At 37.5% G+C, this 20,253-nt stretch overlaps 1 protein-coding gene across 1 annotated transcript in view; it reads right to left on the reverse strand.

Moving 5' to 3' along the window:
- LOC134652123 (adenylate cyclase type 2-like) overlaps positions 1 to 20,253 on the reverse strand; it is a 215,422-nt gene that overhangs the window by 181,307 nt on the left and 13,862 nt on the right. The window lies entirely within an intron of this gene.

Here is a 20,253-nt window from a genome sequence, read left to right on the forward strand (position 1 = left end):
AAGTTTCATGAATTCAAAGCAATTCTTTTTTGAAGTGAAAACTTCTTTAGCGGCGCTGCTGTGCACTTTTTGAGGTGGGGCAAAATACTCGCGAGAGATGACTTGACCGTAAGACGATCACGTGACCGTAAGACGGACACGTGACCTGATCGAAAAACTGTTACATGTAATGTCATTGAGTTTTTCTTTATTGATTTAAATGTGAGTTTCGCTCTAACTGGTATTAATATAACTCGAGTACTAACAGTGATGTGCTTAGGGGTTTCAAGTAATGCGACGAAATAACGCTAGATGGCGTTAACCTCAATTATACATAGTGCATTTTGCACTAGTCATTGAGTTTTCACTTCTGCCGGCACTCCCTGAGTGCAACCCGTTGTTTTTTTTTTTTCATCGCTTACGTACAAACTGTCCATCGGTGGGCCTTTTGCCTTTTGTAATAAGGTTTACGAACGGTCAGTTAACAGTGTGGGCGATGGTACTTAAAAGCAATGAAAACGAAACACTCTTATGGCTCAACAAATTCAAATATTAACTGCAGATGACTGTATGAAAGGGTATACAAGTGAATGTAATGCAAGATTGTTTTTCGTGTCGTATTTTGTCGGAAACGTTCGTATTTGTCATGCTACTTCAGTCAATTCCAGTACTTTTAGAATAGAATAGAATAGAATTTATTCGTAAGCACAGACAATACCTACATAATATGAAAGAAAACACAAAATAAGATTAAAGTGCCACGAAATGGCCTCATCTCAGCATGTAGCTGGTGGCTTCCAGCGCTGGTCTTCCGATGAGACCATCCAGTGAGAAGAATCACGGAGGGTAACAGACAATTGAAGAAAAATACATCAAATAACATAGTATACAGTGAACGGATAGTAAAATAAAATAAAATAAAATAAAAGTTACACAGAAGGAATATATATACAACATAAACGACTATATTAAATTAAATTAAGACTATTTTATACATATAAAACAAGCATCGTGCTCGCAACACTTTATTTATCCGGTCCAACCATACCTTGGCTGTACATTACAGCTGCATATGCAGCTAGCGCCAACGGTGGCTACACTAAAAAAAAAAGGCAATGACTTTTGTACCGAGATTAACTGAATTCGTATTTTTTCGTGAAAATACGATGGAAAATAATTACACACTACATACACTGTAGTAAACGTTGACCACTTCACGTATGTACTGTTGGAACCGCTCTATGTCACACATTACGTTCATTAATTACAATTTGCCAGTGTATTATTACGTTGACAAAACCACAGATCTACCTAATAAGTCATCGAGTGCCTTTTGGCGTTGTTCAGTCAGCAGCAATAGTTGCTAAACGGGCTAGGTGTTCAAAATGATCTTGACGCGACTTTATTGTTAAGAGAATAAGAGCGCGTCAAGGTAATTTAGAACACCTCGCCCGCGTAGCAACTTCTGCTGCTGACTGTTTATAAACGTCTGTCAAATATAACAAGCCATTGATAACCGTTTGTACAGTCACCTGCAATAATATGTTACACAACGAAGGCCTCAATAATATCTGACACGATCTTATTATTTGTAGAGCCATAAGAGCGTGTCACATATTTTTGCGGCCTTCAAAGAGTAACATATTATTGCAGGTGACTGCATGTACTTATTGGAATGTGTGTTTGTTGAAATGAGACGAAGTTTAATGAGTGTTGAATTAAGCGAAGTTTAGACTAGATCTAGAAAGAACTAGCATGCCATTTTTATTACATTGCGGTATCTGATCATACTTTTGAATGCAGCACGGATATGATGGTCATTCTTGTCTAAGTGACAGCATGATAAAACTGTATCCGTCCCTGTCTATCTCGCGCTGTTAAAAAGTAACAGTTATTTTATCACCTGGATAAAGCCATCCATAATACGCCCGCTGTATACCTTAGTAGTTGACATTGTAAAGTAAATTGCATGCAAGTTATTGCTAGTCTACGCCTTTTCTTTAACCTTTTGGACGCCAATGACCGATATATCCGCACCGTAGGTTCAACGCCAAAGACCGATTAATCGGTCACAGACCACAGAGCAACATCGACCTACGTGCATATGCATAAAGTTCAATTTTAGTTTTGACACTTCGGTGACGTGGCGTCAGCGTGACAGCTTTGGTGTTTGACACGGCGTCGAAAAGGTTAAACCATAGAGAAATATAGTAAGACAAGAGTGCTCACTCCATACATCAGTTCAGACTATTAATTTCAATGTCTACATCTAGCATCGAGTAGCGGAACTATCAGTACTGCTACTTGACAATAGATGTAGCAGTACTGATAGTTCCGCTACTCGTTCGTTGCTAGATGCTAATAGTCTTTTTGGTACTAAAACTGATGTATGGAGTGAGCACTCTATGTATTTTTTTCTCTATGGTTAAACCTATATCTATTCCCAGTCCACTATAACTTGGATCTTTTTAAATCGAGAGTGAATAGACATCTTTTAGGTAAGCATGTTCCATCCTAGACTACATCGGCACAGGTGAGATTGTGGTCAAATGCTTAGGTACATATTCCAATAAAAAAAAAACTTTCAGGCCTACAAGTAGAAAATTAATCGTGTAAAATAACAGGACAAAATCAGCAGATATTTCAACCCTCCGCCCTATAAAGGCCCTCAGCCTAAGGACCTACACAATGCCAAGGGCCTACATTGTCTCTTATAATAGATTCCTTGATAGACCCTGGGCTTGACCTATCACTAATTGAGAGAATGTAAACCTTGGGGATTACGTTATTAGGAAGATTGAGAATTTGTAATAATAGCAAGTACATATAGCTGGTCAAGCAAATCTTGTCAGTAAAAAAAGGCGCGAAATTCAAATTTTCTATGGGACGATATCCATTTGCGCCTACATTTTTCAAATTTGCCGCCTTTTTCTACTGACAAGACCTGCTTGACCAAGTATAGTTTAGAATTAAAAACATAAAGCTGGTCAACCAAATCTTGTCAGTAAAAAAAGGCGCGAAATTCAAATTTCTATGGGACGATATCCCTTCGCGCCTACATTTTTCAAATTTGCCGCCTTTTTTTACTGTCGAGATCTGGTTGACCAAGTATACATGCTTTTTTTAAGCGACTATAGAATTTATTGACAACTAATTTCAATGCCACACTATGGAAATAAATGACAAAGTAAATTAAATTAAAAAATTCATACCTTTACAGAAACGTGACTCTCTGGTACTATCTCTATCGCACGTACATAATTATATTGCTGTCCCGTCCATACGCCGGTTAATGACACTGTAATATAATTATGCGCGTGTGATAGTGATAGAAACAGCCCAACAAACAGGTGAATCTACGGAATTCTTCGTGCTTAGCGTCCATACTTTAGGTAATATTTGATGATTGTGGAGTTCCAGGTTTTGACAATTTAGAAGATTTATCGTAGTTCGTTAATTTCGTTATCTATGATTTAAACCAGGGCTCTCCAAACCCCGGCCCGCGGGCCAAATCTGGCCCGCGAAGCGTTCCAATCCGGCCCGCCGACAGCGTTCCAATCTGGCCCGCGGGAGTCAGGCACCAGCTGTTCAGCCCTAAAAAAGTTTGGAGACCCCTGATTTAAACCATAAGACTAGCATTAAAATTAGCCTTTATTCCGACGCAATAAGGCTTATTTTAAATCATCAATTCATATAAATCTTGCAGTTACACAGTAGAAAGGCTTTCTTAAGCGAAAAGGCTTAAAAAGTTTGCGGCTTAACTGGCTACCGATTAAACTGACAAGTCGTATTTTCAGTGAGACAAAGTCCCATCTCACTATGAGCAACGCCTCACTTACAACCTTGTTACATAGTAATTTAAATTCTGGTAGAATCTGTTTGTCTTTTATAAGCATTGGCTAAACTTCTTATCTTTATCCGTTTGCATTACTTAGTTCAACTTGGATGTGTTTGGTTAACGCCTAGGCAATTATCTAAAGTGGAAACTGTTAGCCACCTAGGCTTTGAACCTACAGCCTGGCTTGGTACATAGGTCTCTACCTAGCTATTAAATAGAGATATTAATTTCTTATGCGGATATGGGTGTCGTGGGACCTCGGAATAATAAACCAATTGGATTATTACTCCGAGCGTAGGACCGAATCCAATGAAAGTCGATTTAAAGTTGTTTTTATGCAATTAATATTATTATTTTGATAGTGCGATGATTTCGGATACCCCTCAGTAATTGTTGTTCTTCGATTTTCTTGGTTGTCTGGAAGAGATCGCTTTTTAGCGATAAGACCGCCTGTTGTTTACCTCTGCTTGTGTATCTGTTTTATTTTATTAAGGTGTGCAATAAAGAGTATTTGTATTTTATTTCTGTGGAGCAATAATGCGATTTGAACAAAACATATTTACACAAATAGTAAATCAAAAATTAACGTACCTAATCATTCTACATAAAATAAGGATGCTTACAAAAAAATTTTTATTCTTTAAAAACGGATAAAAAGTTAAATTTTATCGACAAGAGTGCAAAGTAACAAATGTTGAGTGGTTCCGTTGTGTAGAACTGACTTTATGATGATTTTGAATAATATATATGTATCAGTAATAGCGTTCATTTGCATTTGATTTGTAATGTTATAAAGTTAGTATTTTCCTCGCGTTGGTGTGGTGAAAAATTGGGTTCACTCGGTAGCAAAATTTGTTTAACCCTCGTGAAACCTTCGCACAGGTTCCACATTCCAGAGCACTCGCTACGCTCGTGGTTCAATTTCGGAATCTTGCTCTTGCTCGGGTTACTCGGGTATCAATATTAGCATGTAACACAAATAATTATTGTGATTTGAGACAGAAATAATGTAATTATGTTAAGTAATTAGGCAACACAAAAACGTTTAACAATCATAAAACAAGATTGTGTTTACAATATTCACATTTATATTAACGAAATAATAAGCTTAAAAAGAAACACGTAGCAACAGGCTGGGATCTCACCGTACATAAATATAAAATAATTACAAAAGTTGCAGCCCCGAGTTTGCCGCTTATCCATTGTCAACTTTGTCTAACTAGCTCCGAAAGGGAACAATTTTAACGAGTAAAATTGCTACAGAAACTAGGAAGCCAATTTAAACTTATATGGTGACATCAGAATCATATCTAAATAATGTCACCCATGCGTCTCGCTTGCGCCAATATGTGTACGGAATACTTAGAACGAGCGATTGCACGCGCGACTGACATCATTTAGATATAATTATGATATCACAATGTAAGTCTGAATTGGCATCAAGTAGTTTCTTTATATGTAGCTTCGTAATATTGTAGGTATCAACTTTTTTGTGTTGTTAAGCACCTTTGTTTGAATCACATCATGCCATTTTATAATAAAATTGGTCTTATTTTACTCGTATTCGATTTTAAACACAACATTTTCATTTCTTTCGTCCATTCATTCATAATTCGTAAACCTTGATAGGTTTCCTGCACCTCCTCACTTAAAATGCCACTCCTCCTCCCACTCCTCCCTCCTCTCCTCCTCCTTATCGACCACTTTGACATTTATGTACCTATGTTAGAAAGGGACAGTATTTGCATTGTTTTCATTTAGAAGCATTGTAAGTTTTAGAAAAAATGAGGTTAGTCTACAATAACCTCAATGTTCCAGTTGCGACACCATTCTATTTGGTAATTACTTCATGAATAAGCTAGGAGCCGGTTCAAGAAGGCAGACTTTGATGAGTGTCTTCGTTGAGTGATAAATTGATAATGGTTTTAAATTAAACTGACATAAAACAAAGGAAAGAAAGAAGTTGGGTCGTTTCTACTCAAGGCAGTCAAGCAAAATATGTGTCATACAAGGACGGGCATTACGGGCACTAAAAATGGTACCTACTAGTTCAGCGGTGTCACTCACGAATTCGATCCAATCGTGCAGTTTAACGCAACTAGTTGCGACCAATCGCGCGCGTGATACGAACTCATCAACCAATCGCGTTGTAGCGGTGTCACACCGCTGTACCCCCATTCATGCCCCATTCTTATTGCCCGTAAAGCCAGTCCTGGGATATACGTCAATGAAATCATAGCTAAAATATCAAGTGACTTGAGTTTAACATGGAGCCCGATTCACACTTAACGACTTGTTACGGTTTTGAACTAGTTTTGATACGACCTACGATCGTCTTGGCGATTGGCAGTGAACGATCTTGAAGGTCGTATCGAAATAAGATCAAAAGTGTAACAAGCCGTTGTATCTGAATCGGGCTCAGGGGGTTAGCTATTTAGAATTAAGTATTTATTACCTTTTTTTTTATGCATTTACTAAATATTTACTGAATATTATTACTGTTTTGTTTGTAAAGGATTAACTTATAAATAGGTATGTGTAAATTTGCATACTTTCCTACAATTTATAATAAAGGTTTTGGTGTATTATAAATTAAACACCTAAATACAAATTCAAAATCTTTGTTTTTGATTATAAACCACATTTCCTGATACACTAATGACCAACTGCTATAAATTACAATTTCAATCGATAATGTGCCAAATTATGTTTTGGCTCTTTATATATCCACCGTATTCATATTTTAGTACATTGACGTGTGATTATCATGAACTTACTTGAATTACGAGTAGGATGACCCACGCAGCCATCCACGCTAGAACCCTCCGGGTCCGGGCCGAGGCTTCCGTCACTTCGTTTTCTATAACGGGTGATCGGTGATCACGTTATGCTTTCTACAGAAAACTGGAGTGTTGTACGCCTCGGCCCGGACCCGGATTGTTCTAGCTTGAGCGTTGCTTTATCTTATTTCCTATTGTACTTAAAATGTACCAATTTTGCATAATAAAATTTGCCGCCATCAAAATTCTTACAGCATACCTCACCTCGAGGGCTAAAAAGGGTCTCAAAAATTTGCCATCCCAGAGGACCTATAAGTTTCAGAAATCTACTATTGAAGATAAATCTTAACTTTCCACAATGTAAAAGTGACAACGGTTTTTTTTATTTAATTACCGATACTGTATGAACATTTCTTTATATTTATATTTAATTTTTCTTTTGAAAGGGGTTTGTTTTGTTGTGTTAGTGTTGTATTACCCTTACGAAAACAATAGTTTATTGGTTTCTAAATATCAGGCTCAATATAGAGAAAGTACTTACCTATTTTAAATATGCTACGTCACTACGTTAATTTAAACAATAATAATACTTTTTATGAGATAACTGAATGTTTTGATTGAATAAATATGATCGAAAAATGCAAAGTAAACTTACTGAAGCATTTGTATAGATAGATGTACCTGTGTAAGTTTCCAAAGTATTTTATCTGACACCATCTATTGTTAAGAATATAAGTACAGTCAGGAGCAAATATACTTAAGCGAAAGAGGTGATTACCTTTCGGTTCTGTGTCTAATAGTTTATACGTACTTAGAACATACGCTAGAGAGCATTGGGCATGCGAATGCCTAAAACTAGAACTTAAAAATCTGTTATAGATATTAATATGTTATTAGAGTTATTACCCACAGCACATCTAGCTGTACCCCTAGTGTAATTTGCAATAGCGTGACGTACCTACGTTTGCGTTAAGAGTCATTTTGCATGGGATTTTGAATTTCCAAAACGTCCCGCTTGGCGCGCTGTTCAAAATCTCATACAAAAATATCTAGACATAACCATAGAGAAAAAAATACATAGAGTGCTCACTCCATACATCAGTTTTAGTACCAAAAAGACTATTAGCATCTAGCATCGAGTAGCGGAACTATCAGTACTGCTACATCTATTGTCAAATGTCAAGTAGCAGTACTGATAGCTCCGCTACTCGATGCTAGATGTAGACACTGAAATTAATAGTCTGAACTGATGTATGGAGTGAACACTCTTGTCTTACTATGTCTCTATGACATAGCGCAAACGCTCGTCACGCATTCGAATGAAATTTACACTAGGGGTTACCAATACAATTAAAAGTAGGTACGAGTAAGATACAATATCTGGGAGACCGAGCTTTGCTCGGAAAACATATAAAAACTCAAAAATGCGCATTTTCCCAGAGAGAACCCTAGCTAGATCGATTTTTCGCCCCCGAAAACCCCCATATAGTAAATTTCATCGAAATCGTTAGAGCCGTTTCCAAGATCCCCGAAATAAATATATATATGTAAATAAATAAATAAACAAGAATTGCTCGTTTAAAGGTATAGACATCAGTTTGTAGGTAAGTACGAGTCGATATCCTGAGGTTGTGGCATTGAAAAAATAATGATTTTCCCGGAAGAAGAATATCACTTAAAATTTTGTACATAGACACAGAAGCTATTTTTGCTGTACCTACGTAATATGTATGATTGGACACTTAATACGACACGACCACTTCTTTAAAACTATCCTGAAGGGGCGGATAGGACGCAAACGGGGTAGAGGAAAACCCAGACGCAGCTTTTTGGACCAAGTGAAGGAAAAGTGGGGGTCATGTCGTATTAGAAAGTCAAAGAACTGGCGCAAGATAGGGAATGCTGAAAGATACACCACCGACAAGAGAATAACTCTTATGTTAATGATGATGAATATACCTAACACGTATGCTCGAGTTAAAAACTTTTCCTACGTTAAACAACATGTACACATGTAACGTATTTTAAGTAGCTTTGAGATTTTGTCAGAATGGTCCTAATTAAAGAGGCACCTGTGTGAATAATAATAGGGTTCGAATAAGTTTCAGAAAGTTGCGCTTGTACCGCTGCCGGATGTACTTACTTGTTTACACAGTAACAGCTAATAATGTATTATGTACTTTCAAGTTGTTGTAAATAACTTTTCAATACTTCCTGAAATTATCTGATATTTTGATGGCACGCGGCAGGATTAACTTTGAAGGTTGAGAAGACATCCGTCAAGTCGTTGAGGGACATCTATTTGACACGATTCAAGGTCGAATATCACTATCACTACACTTTATATTACCCTCCTTTTGCTTTGCCGTAGTCGGGTAAAAACAAAATCCCCCGCCGCATCTGTTTGTGTGTGTTCGCGATAAACTCAAAAAGTAGGTACTGAACGAATTTTCATGCGGTTTTCACCTATCGTATCAATAGAGTAATTATTGAGACAGATTTAGGTATAAGGTAAACGTACTGGTGCTCGACGCGGTCCCAGTACATGTCATCTTAAAACTTAAGTCATTGTCAATAGAGGTGACAGTAGGGTGTCATCTATTGGGCATTAGCATATCGAGCACTAGTACGTTTACCTTATAATTGTTGTCGCTCAAGCGTTTCCGGTATATTTTTGGGACGACAGCGCTATCTATGGAGTATAACACGAAGCCTCGGCAGAAGCTACTAGACGTGGTGACTCATCAGATCGGCAAGTGGTTTACAAATTCCATCACCACGCGACGCCACTGTAGAGGGACGGAGGTGGGGACGTGATGATGAAGACACGGCCCAGCACTTTGCCATCGAGCAGCGTCGTGAGCGGACACAATTTATTGTATCTCCCAATTGGTGAACTTGGTTATACATACTTATTGATTTGTGGTAAAGTAACGTTGAGTAATCTAGTCGTAGTTAAATTATTGTTCCAATCTAAATGTTAACTGTTATTATTTGATTGCATTAGCATATTACATGTAACTGAAGATACGTAGATCTATCGTGATTAAAATATGCGTTAATTTAAATAGTGCTTACCTCTGAACTCATTTGGTCTTGTACTTATGTTTCTCAAATAAAAGGTGTTAATATATACTCTGTGTATTTTTCTTTTATCAGAAGTGGGATGTGCGTGCCTTGTACGCCCACAACAATGCCACGTGGTCGGAAGAGAAAAGCGGCAAAAAGAAGATCGCACCATCGGTCTACTAGCTCCGAGTCATCATCTACGAGCTACAGCAGTTCAAGCAGCTCGTCAAGCAGCGACAACAGCCGCGCTAGGAAGCGGCGCAGACGGCAAAAGAACAAGCGAAGCCGAGATGCACTGCCAACCGTGAGTCAAAACATTGTTTTATCGTCAGTGATACCCGAATTCGATCCGTTAATCGATGACGTTGATAGTTGGTTAGATGTAGTTGAGGCTAATGCGCGTACGTTTGGGTGGTCAAACAGTATGATAACATACCAAGCACTGCAAAAATTGAAAAATACGGGTAAAATTTGGTTAGATTCTTTTCAAAAGAATGAGTGTAAATGGACAAATTGGACATGGAAACAGTGGAGCGGTATGTTATCAGACACGTTTCAAGTTAAACGGAATACTTATGTGCTTCTCAAGGAATTGATAGAATTGAAACCGCTGCCTAAGCAGTCATTATATGAATTTTACTTTCAACAAAAAGCAAAAATTGACCGGTTACATTAAGGGTTTCGAGAACGCGACGTGATATCAATTATTGTTGGTTCGATAGGTGATGTAAACATTATAAGCGCTGCGGAAGCGGGTAGTTTTAAATACTGTGACGAGCTCGCTTCATTCCTGCACGGTAAAACCTACACAGAACTCGAGAAACCCGGATCTAGCAAAAATAGTACGACTACCAAACATCCTTTTCGATCAAATAACACGATTCAAAGTCAAACCGTCACAGAAAACAAAGTAACCAGTAGTGCAACTGAGACTTCTACGCCAAGTAGTAACAGGAATGCAACCAACGGTATTACATGTTATCGTTGCGGTGAACCGGGGCATAGAAGAATCAATTGCACTGTTAAAGATAATGTCAAATGCACTTCATGTAATAAATTGGGGCATTTAGAAAAAGCTTGCAAATCAAAAACCAGTATGAAAGTCGAAAAGGATGCGGAAGTCAAAATGATTAATGATTCTAAGCAAAAATTTTTCAAAAAAATATTTTTGGATGAACTGGAATGTGAAGGTTTCTTTGATATGGGGGCTGCTTGTTCTCTTGTAACGGAAGATTTTGCCAGACGGAATAACTTGCATATATTTCCGTTAAACGCTCCTGTCAATCTTTTCGGATTTAGGAATGACTTCTCGGTTCAGGTGACTCACGCGGTGGCGGTTAATTTAAAAGTCGATTCGGTTGCGATGATTACGACGTTTTATGTAATTGACACGTTGTCGGGTGGCGATATTATAATAGGTCGCAATTTTACAGAAGATAAGAGGATTATGTACGTTCGAGTTGGCGATAATTTAACATTTAAATCGGTCCAGTCATTGGAGGTGTTCAATATTGACACTAATACACAGAATAGTGGTGACAGTAAGGAGCACGAATCAATCCTGAAGGGAATTTTTTCGAAATACCCTAAATGTATATCCAATGACTTGACAGATTTGGGTAAAACAAGCTGTGTTGAACTTGATGTAGAGTTGACAACTAATAAACCAGTATGTCAACGACCGTATAGAATGTCCGAATCTGAAAGAACTGCCACTCGCGAGATATGTAATGACTTATTAAAAAGTGGTATTATTCGTAACAGTAATTCACCTTACGCAAGTCCCGCACTGCTTGTTAATAAGGCGTCAGGAGCCAAACGCTTATGTGTAGATTACCGACAACTTAACAAGATCACGGTCAAGGAAAAATACCCAATGCCGTTAATCGAAGATCTCATTGATAGGCTTAGGGGTTGTAAATATTATACCTCGCTAGATTTAAAAAGTGGGTATCATCAAATCTCAGTTAAACCCGAATCGGTTCATAAATTAGCCTTCGTCACGAGTGATGGGCATTTCGAGTATGTTCGTATGCCTTTCGGGGTCTGCAATGGTCCTGCAGTCTTCCAACGACTAATGGACACAATCTTAGGTAGTTTGCGTTTTGGGCGTGTCATTTGCTATATGGACGATTTGCTCATTGCCACAGAGACTCTAGAAGAAAATGTCGCGTGTTTAGATAATGTGCTGCAACTCCTTGAAAACAATGGTCTAACTATCAATATGGAGAAGTGTAAATTTTTTCAAACGGAGGTCACTTTTCTAGGCTATCTAGTCTCACAAGAGGGGGTGCGGCCTAGTGATCGTAAATTGAAAGCAATAAATGAGTTCCCCACCCCAAAAACTGTTCACCAGTTAAGACAATTTCTGGGCCTTATAAACTATTTTCGAAAGTTTATTAAGAATTGCGCTTTACTTTGTAAGCCTTTAAGCAATTTACTAAAGAAAGACTCTGTGTGGCAATGGAGCGACGAGCAAGACATGGCGGTAGCAAAATTAAAGGGTGCTTTAGTAGATAACGTCACATTAAGCATTTTTGATCCCAAGCTCCCAATCAATCTATATACTGATGCGAGTCGCGACGGTCTTGGTTGTATTTTAATGCAAACCACGCAAAATGGCGAAAGACCAGTGCATTTTTACAGCCGACAGACAACTAATGACGAAAAGAAATACCATTCTTTTGAGCTTGAGCTATTAGCCATAGTTACGGGTTTACAAAAATTTCGTCATTACTTGTTGGGGACACAGTTTAAAATAATTACCGACTGTAACGCTGTGAGGTATGCATTAACTAAGCAGGAAATAGTGCCACGCATCAGTAGATGGGTCTTGTATACTCAAGAATTTACGTTCGAAGTACAACACAGAGCTGGATCACAAATGCAGCATGTCGACGCCTTGAGTCGCAATCCAGTTAAAAATGATGATTTACCTACTGAAAGGGATGAAGTTATGTTAATAACTGAGGGCGATTGGCTTTTATCCGTGCAATTATTAGATCCAAATATCAGTCAAATTCGAGAAATCTTACAGTCAGGCGAGGCCGAAACGAATAAACAATTATTTAATGAATACGAATTAGTTGGTAATAAGGTATATCGCAGAACAGAATTTGGTAGACGCTGGGTAGTTCCAAAGAACTGTATATGGCAGGTTATCCGATTAAATCACGATGATGTCGGACATTTTGCGGTGGACAAGACAGTCGAAAGAATAAGAGCTAAATATTGGTTCCCACGAATAAAGAAAATTGTCGCAAAATACATAAAAAACTGTCTCAATTGTATTTATAACAAACATGTCCACGGCAAAAAGCCCGGCGAGCTTTATCCTATACCTAAACATTGCAGACCGTTTCACACGCTGCATTTAGACCACTTAGGCCCCTTTGTCAAAACTACGCAACAAAACAGCCACTTATTAGTAATGGTAGACGCATTCACCAAATTTGTGTTCATATCTGCTGTCAAGAGCACAAAAAGTCAAATCGTCATAAATGAATTAAATAAGTTGTTCAAATTGTTTGGGCCACCAAAACGGGTTATTTGTGATGCAGGTAGTGCTTTCACGTCAAAATTGTTTACTGAATTTTGTAAAAACTCTGGAATTAGGGCTCATATTATTGCCACGGGTGTGCCTCGCTCTAACGGACAGGTAGAGCGTTATAACCGGACCATTTTAGACGCTTTACGTAGTTTGGGCGCGGACACGGATGACAATAAATGGGACCAACACATTACGAAAATTCAGCAAGGAATTAATAGTACAATTAATAAAACAATAGCTGCGGTGCCAAGTGAGGTATTTTTCGGGTATCGAATTCGGACTAGTAATGACGGAATCACTGATGATGACAATGTTGAGAACTCGGTCGACGTGACGGCACTTAGGAATCAAGTCGATTCCAACATCAAAAAGAACGCCGTGATTCAAAAACAAGCGTTCGATGCTAAACGTAAGAAAGCGCCTAATTATATGGTAGGTGATTTGGTGGTACTGAAAATTCCGAGCCAGTCAAATGACGGACAAAGTACAAAGTTATTGCCGCTTTACAAAGGGCCATTTCAAGTAACCGAGGTTCTAGGTAAGGATCGCTACAAGGTTGCCGACATGAGAGGAGCAGAGAGAACTTCAAAACGTTACGATGGTACTGCATGTGTTGAGAACATGAAGCCATGGATCAACTTTGGAGCAGATTCTGACTCCGAACGGGACCCGGATGTTGTCAACAGGATCGAAGGTAATATTTAACCATATTTATCAATATTTGCATAAACAGTTCATTTACTATTTGGAAATGTTTGTTATTGTTGATCTGAACATATTTACTCGAACAGGTTAAAACCTCGAACTAAAAGACTTATTTTCTTTTGATCTAATGCAGTAGCCTCGTACAGATAACTAAGTGTGAGTACTTAAATTGTAGAAAATAGGAAGTGAACGTCACTTACTATTTTATCGGGTATGTGGTGATACACGACTTGTAATCTGAACATTACAAGTTCAAACCACAATGTGGAGTGAGTTGGCCGGCGATGGGATAACAAACTCTACCCGAATAAAACAATTTATTTACTTGCACTAGTCGTTTAAGGCCGCTTTATTTATACCTACCTATAGTTGTCGAATAAACTAACTTAGACGTTTCTGTTCTGTCCTCAGCTCCTGCATAAGATCCGGACGTGGCTCGGGACGAGCACGTACTCCAGACTGGCCGGATGTTGTCGCTCAAGCGTTTCCGGTATATTTTTGGGACGACAGCGCTATCTATGGAGTATAACACGAAGCCTCGGCAGAAGCTACTAGACGTGGTGACTCATCAGATCGGCAAGTGGTTTACAAATTCCATCACCACGCGACGCCACTGTAGAGGGACGGAGGTGGGGACGTGATGATGAAGACACGGCCCAGCACTTTGCCATCGAGCAGCGTCGTGAGCGGACACAATTTATTGTATCTCCCAATTGGTGAACTTGGTTATACATACTTATTGATTTGTGGTAAAGTAACGTTGAGTAATCTAGTCGTAGTTAAATTATTGTTCCAATCTAAATGTTAACTGTTATTATTTGATTGCATTAGCATATTACATGTAACTGAAGATACGTAGATCTATCGTGATTAAAATATGCGTTAATTTAAATAGTGCTTACCTCTGAACTCATTTGGTCTTGTACTTATGTTTCTCAAATAAAAGGTGTTAATATATACTCTGTGTATTTTTCTTTTATAATTTGTTAAGGTTTTATGTATCCGGGAAGGGTCGCTAGTAAACAAGATGGAAACTTTAGCAAATTTTGTGACATTTTTGTGTCACATTTTTCGGAGATTTTTGTGATTTGTTATGTTGTAGGTATTTGAGACCCTAAACTTTCTTTTTCGTCTAATTTTGTGCCGAAGTTCTTTATTAGGTAATGGATACCCAGAAAGCAGCCTGGCTGTAAGTAGGTATATCAATCTCATAAAAAAATCCCGAAAAATATCTAATATTATAGCAATCAAATTAATAAACAACTGAATAGCGTATAGAAACAAAATAAACCTAATAATAACGAATCAACAAGTAATATTGTATGTCCAACTAATCAGTTTATGAAGTCGACCGAAATGGAATTTGCTTCGGCAGAAAATATAATAACGAAAAAATGTAACCCTGAACGGCGAGACAGCGGTTCAGGTCCAAAATACATTATCTCGTCATGAGCTGTGGCGGTTATAGGACTTTTTGGTAACACTTAGGTTTTGGACGTGAACTTTGCTAATAAAAGTAATGAGGATTTCGACTGGACATGTGACATTTGGGATGTCTCAGCTTAGCTGTCCCTTTAGCATGTCCCTAATCTGAACGAAACGAACGAAAAACACGAAGTTTGCCTAATATAGTACGTTGGCAAATCAGGTTTTAGGTTACTTTTCGTTCATGTCATTTCAGATATGGGTGAATACGGTCAAACTTCTTATGAAATTGTGACTTATAATAATAACACTTGCACTGCGTATGCTATCATAATCGTTGCATACTTATCTTGGTCGAACTCTATCAATGCATTAATTTAATGGTTGCAAGAGAGCGCAACCCTTAAGACCAGCAATATAAAACACAAAAGATTTAATCAAGAGTTTAGAGGCCATGTGCGCCTGGGTTCAACAAAATGGAGACGTTGAGGTCGATTCCGATTTAACAAATTGAAACGGCTTGACCTGGATTTGATACGACCTTGACGAGAGGTCACGCTGATTGGTGCGAGCGGGGTGCACTAGAATTCGTGTTGTTATATATCGCTCTTGCGCTTATTGGCGCGCGTGAGTTGCATGTGAGGGCGGCCGCTAGCTGGCGCGGGTGCCGTAACGATGTAAGTAAAATCAGTCGCACACGTCCGCGCCAGTTAGCGTTGCTCATATTATTTTTCGTGGCGGACGTCCTGGTCAAGTGTCAGTATCAGGTGAAAACAAATTACACTGATTTAAACTTTCGATAATTGACAGGAAACGGCGCAGGATCGGGAAAAATGGTGTGCTCTCGTTTCGGAGGCCAAGATCCTCTTTGGGTCGCTGAGCCGTAATAGTTAGTTAGTAAACTTTCACGATTTTTACACATTATTCAATTGTACAACGGGATTTAATCGCGTATCTAAGTTTTAAGATTTACCTCCGACGTTTCGAGGACGGCGTTGTCCCCGTGGTCTCGGAGAAGACTGGGACAATTCATAACAAATTAGTAAATCAGAATCGGCTTCTTTGTAAGACTCAGATTTTTACTACTCGTACTTTAGATTATCGTAGCTTGGAACAAATTGGAAGTTGTAAACAAAGATATAGGTAGCATAACAAAGTAGGTACATCAATGGTTGTAAAACTCAGTGACTGTATCGTAAATAACAAACTGGTGCAAGTACGAACTGTACGAATTTTTTTAGGATTAAACTCGTACCTTATTATAATGATTATAAGTAAAATTTGCCCTAAGTGCTTTTACCAACCCTTTTCTGCTTAGGATTGCATTTTTTTTTCTATGAACAGGTAAAAAAAAAAACAGAAAACCCAGCGTTTTTGTAATTATTCTGTTTTCAATAAATCATTCAAATAAAACAAAAACGCTAAAGTTTCTGAAAACACATATCTGCAAATAAAATAAAATACACGAGATGGATATTCCAGTATGCAGGACGTAGGTACCCTGGCGTGCCAAATGGTCGAAGACCTTCTAGACGTCCTAGGCACCGTTGGAGAGACGAAGTGTAAAAAGACCTTACCAAACTCGGCGTCGTCAATTGGACAGAAACGGATTTGGACAGAGAAGCATGGCGGTCGTAATGTCGTAATACGTGTCGGAGACCAAGATCCACTTCGGGTCGTCGCGCCAGAGCAGTAAGTAACATACTATCAATTACATTTAATTACGTCTGTTACAGCCAGACTGTTAATTAAGTCTATTGTATGCTGTATACGTTCGTAGCTCATTCATCTAGTAACTGAATTGAATACGACAAATACCAAAGTTGATATAAACTCCTCCTGTATGCACACCTCCTGGGATTGCGCAAACACGGATTATACGCATTTAGGACTTTTGTATAAACGATTTCCAGCTTGCTAGGAATTAATTCTTCAAAACGCGTTTTATGGATCTAATTTGATTGGCCTATAAACTAATTTAAAGACGCTAAACTCCATAACATCAAAATCGATACTACTTAAACTTTAACAAAGGTTTCTTGAAGAAACCGCTCCCTTTAATTTCTTTATAACGCCTTTTTATCTATGTGTCATTTTAATTTTATTTATTTCTTTATCTTATCTTATACCTTTAAACGAGCAATTCTTGTATATTCATTTTTAAATATATTTCGGGGATCTCGGAAACTGCTCTAACGATATCGATGAAATTTGCTATAAGTATGCGGGACTTCGTGGGCGAATAATCGATCTAGCTAGGTCTTATCTCTGGGAAAACGCACATTTTTGAGTTTTTATATGTTTTCCGAGCTAAGCTCGCTCTCCCAGAGATTTGTTTATTAAGGAACAAAAGGTTGTATACATTTACAGTTAAAAGAAATATATGATAATATACTTAAACCTACAGTTTCCTTAATTAAAGATACTAAAGCTAAGGTTATGTAGCATAAATTCTAAAATCAAATTTCCTAAGTACGAAATTCCTCAAGACAGAACATCGAAAATCAGAATGTCTAATGTACGAAATTCCTAAAAATGCATGTCCTATGTTTAGTCAACCTATTTTTTTAATGTCTAAAGTACAACTAGTGCATGAAAATACTAACGACCTTTTTTCCTACGTCCAGTTGACCTAAGTTTAAAATGTATAAATTGCGAAATTTCTAACGACATGTGTCCTACTCCTACGTTTAGCTGACCAAGGTTAAAAAGTCTACCGTACAAAACTGATAATTTTATTTAACGTTTCTTCAAACAAAAACGTCACTTTTGACACTTGTATGGATGGGATATGTTAGTGTCAAACAAGTGACAAAAGTAACGTTTTTGTTTGAAGAAACGTCACTTTTGACAATTGTTTGACACTGACATATCCGGTCCATATCATTTCTACATACAGTAAAACCTGGATAATTGCAATCTCAAGGGACCGGCAATTTTTTGTCAATTAACCAGGTTTTTCATTTAAGCAGGTCGTGCCAATTAACGAGGTTCAAAAAATCGTTGTTGCAATTATAGAGGTTCTCATTAATAGTGGTTGCGTTCTGAGAAATTGCTTTTATGGAGGTTCAAATAACCATTGACAGTAGATTCTGGGTTTCTGGTCTGTATATTATATAACTTGCACGTTTACACTTACCTAACTACATTAGTTACTGTTTATAATCATTTGGGTTTTTTTTAATAATCCCTTGAATTGTAGAAGAAAGTATTATTGGAATGTAAAAAGTATATTATGTTTTTGATTTAATCAAAACTATTTCACCTACGATGTGATAGATACCCAATTAATAAATTGAATTCTGGGTGAAGATTTAAAATAAAATTATCATTGCTATTAAAATATAGTTTTTTCTCTCTTCAAGTCTACATTATTTCAATTACAGAGGTCTTACTTATAGACTCGTGTCAATTATAGAGGTAATAAGAAGAGCTAAAATAACGGATTTTTTTGCACAGTGTCAATTATAGAGGTCATAGTTGCGATGTGGTCAATTACAGAGGTAAATTACGAAAAGCACTAAAATCAAAATTTCAATTATAGAGGTTCAAAAATTTCAATTACTTATAGAGGCCTTTTGGTCTCAAGGGACCGGGACCGGACCTTTGGTTGCAATTATTGAGGTTTTGCATTTATCCAGGTGTCAATTAACCAGGTTTCACTGTAAGGTAGATTAGGTATATAAGGCCCACCATTATTTAAAACGAAATATCTGTCGATATAATCAGGATAACAAGTAAAACTCATTCGATATAGACGACACGTTTATTTAAATTTCTTCATAAATTAAAATAACAGTGAAAATATTAATGTATTTGAGGTTAGTGTAAGTTTTTTAAAACTACTGTTTTGGGCCTTATTAAACACTATGTAGGTAGTAAAGCCCGCCAAAGAATTGATCATATTAACGTAAATAACAGGTTTTTAAACTTTTTAACGTCACACTTACACATGAAACAATATTTGGTACCTTCATAACATGAGGATATTTATAATTTGTCTTTTTATTTGCCTTTGGGCCTTATTATACTAAACATATAAGAAATCAACGATTTTCCTCTAAAATAGTAAGAATTAACATAAAATTAAACCTTACTTTGTTACAGCACTGGTAACATAAATATTTAACAAAAATAAAAAAGAACCGCTCATAATTTTTCAATCAACCATAATTTAGTGGGCTATTTTGAACTAAAGGTTTTATATAAAAGCTAATTTCTAATAAACATAACGATATTCGTCACTAATACGTAACTGTAACATTTTACTTATTTTTATTTGGCACTTATCAAATTAGCTATGTTACGAGATCTATATCTATTGACGCACTTCAAATTTAAGTCTACCATTACATCTCATACGTTCAATAAGGCCCGGGCCCGGGCTTTGTTACCTACTCTAACAGTGGGCCTTATTAGCTAAAGTAAAGGTTCTAGAATAATGACGATTATTAAACATAAAAATAGACATGAAACTAAAAACTTACCTTTCTACATACAGCCAGGTAACCTCTGTTTACATCCAAATTGAAAAATAACACAGTGCATAATCAAAAACCTCGAGAAAACGCAATTATCTTTTAGTAAAATTTACATCAAGCCCAGCCGCAACCTCACTCAAAGACTGTTTGGACGGTACTGACAAAATGGCGGCGCGTGCGAATCCAAGCGCTGTTGCCAGCTCGTTGTATCGACTGCTTCTTTGTGTGCGTGAAGTGTCGAACGAATAATACTATTGGAAATGTGATTTTTGGCTTCTGGGCCTTGTAATCAGCTGGGCCTTATATGCCTGACCTACCTTATATGTCATATTCAACGTATCTTAAAGTTCGAATAAGGCTGTAAATCAATAGGTAGGTTAGGTTCGTTAGGTAGCTTCAGATGCCCGAAGGGCAAAACGCCCAGAA

The sequence above is a fragment of the Cydia amplana genome, chromosome 11 (assembly GCF_948474715.1).
Source record: "Cydia amplana chromosome 11, ilCydAmpl1.1, whole genome shotgun sequence".
NCBI lineage: Eukaryota > Metazoa > Arthropoda > Insecta > Lepidoptera > Tortricidae > Cydia > Cydia amplana.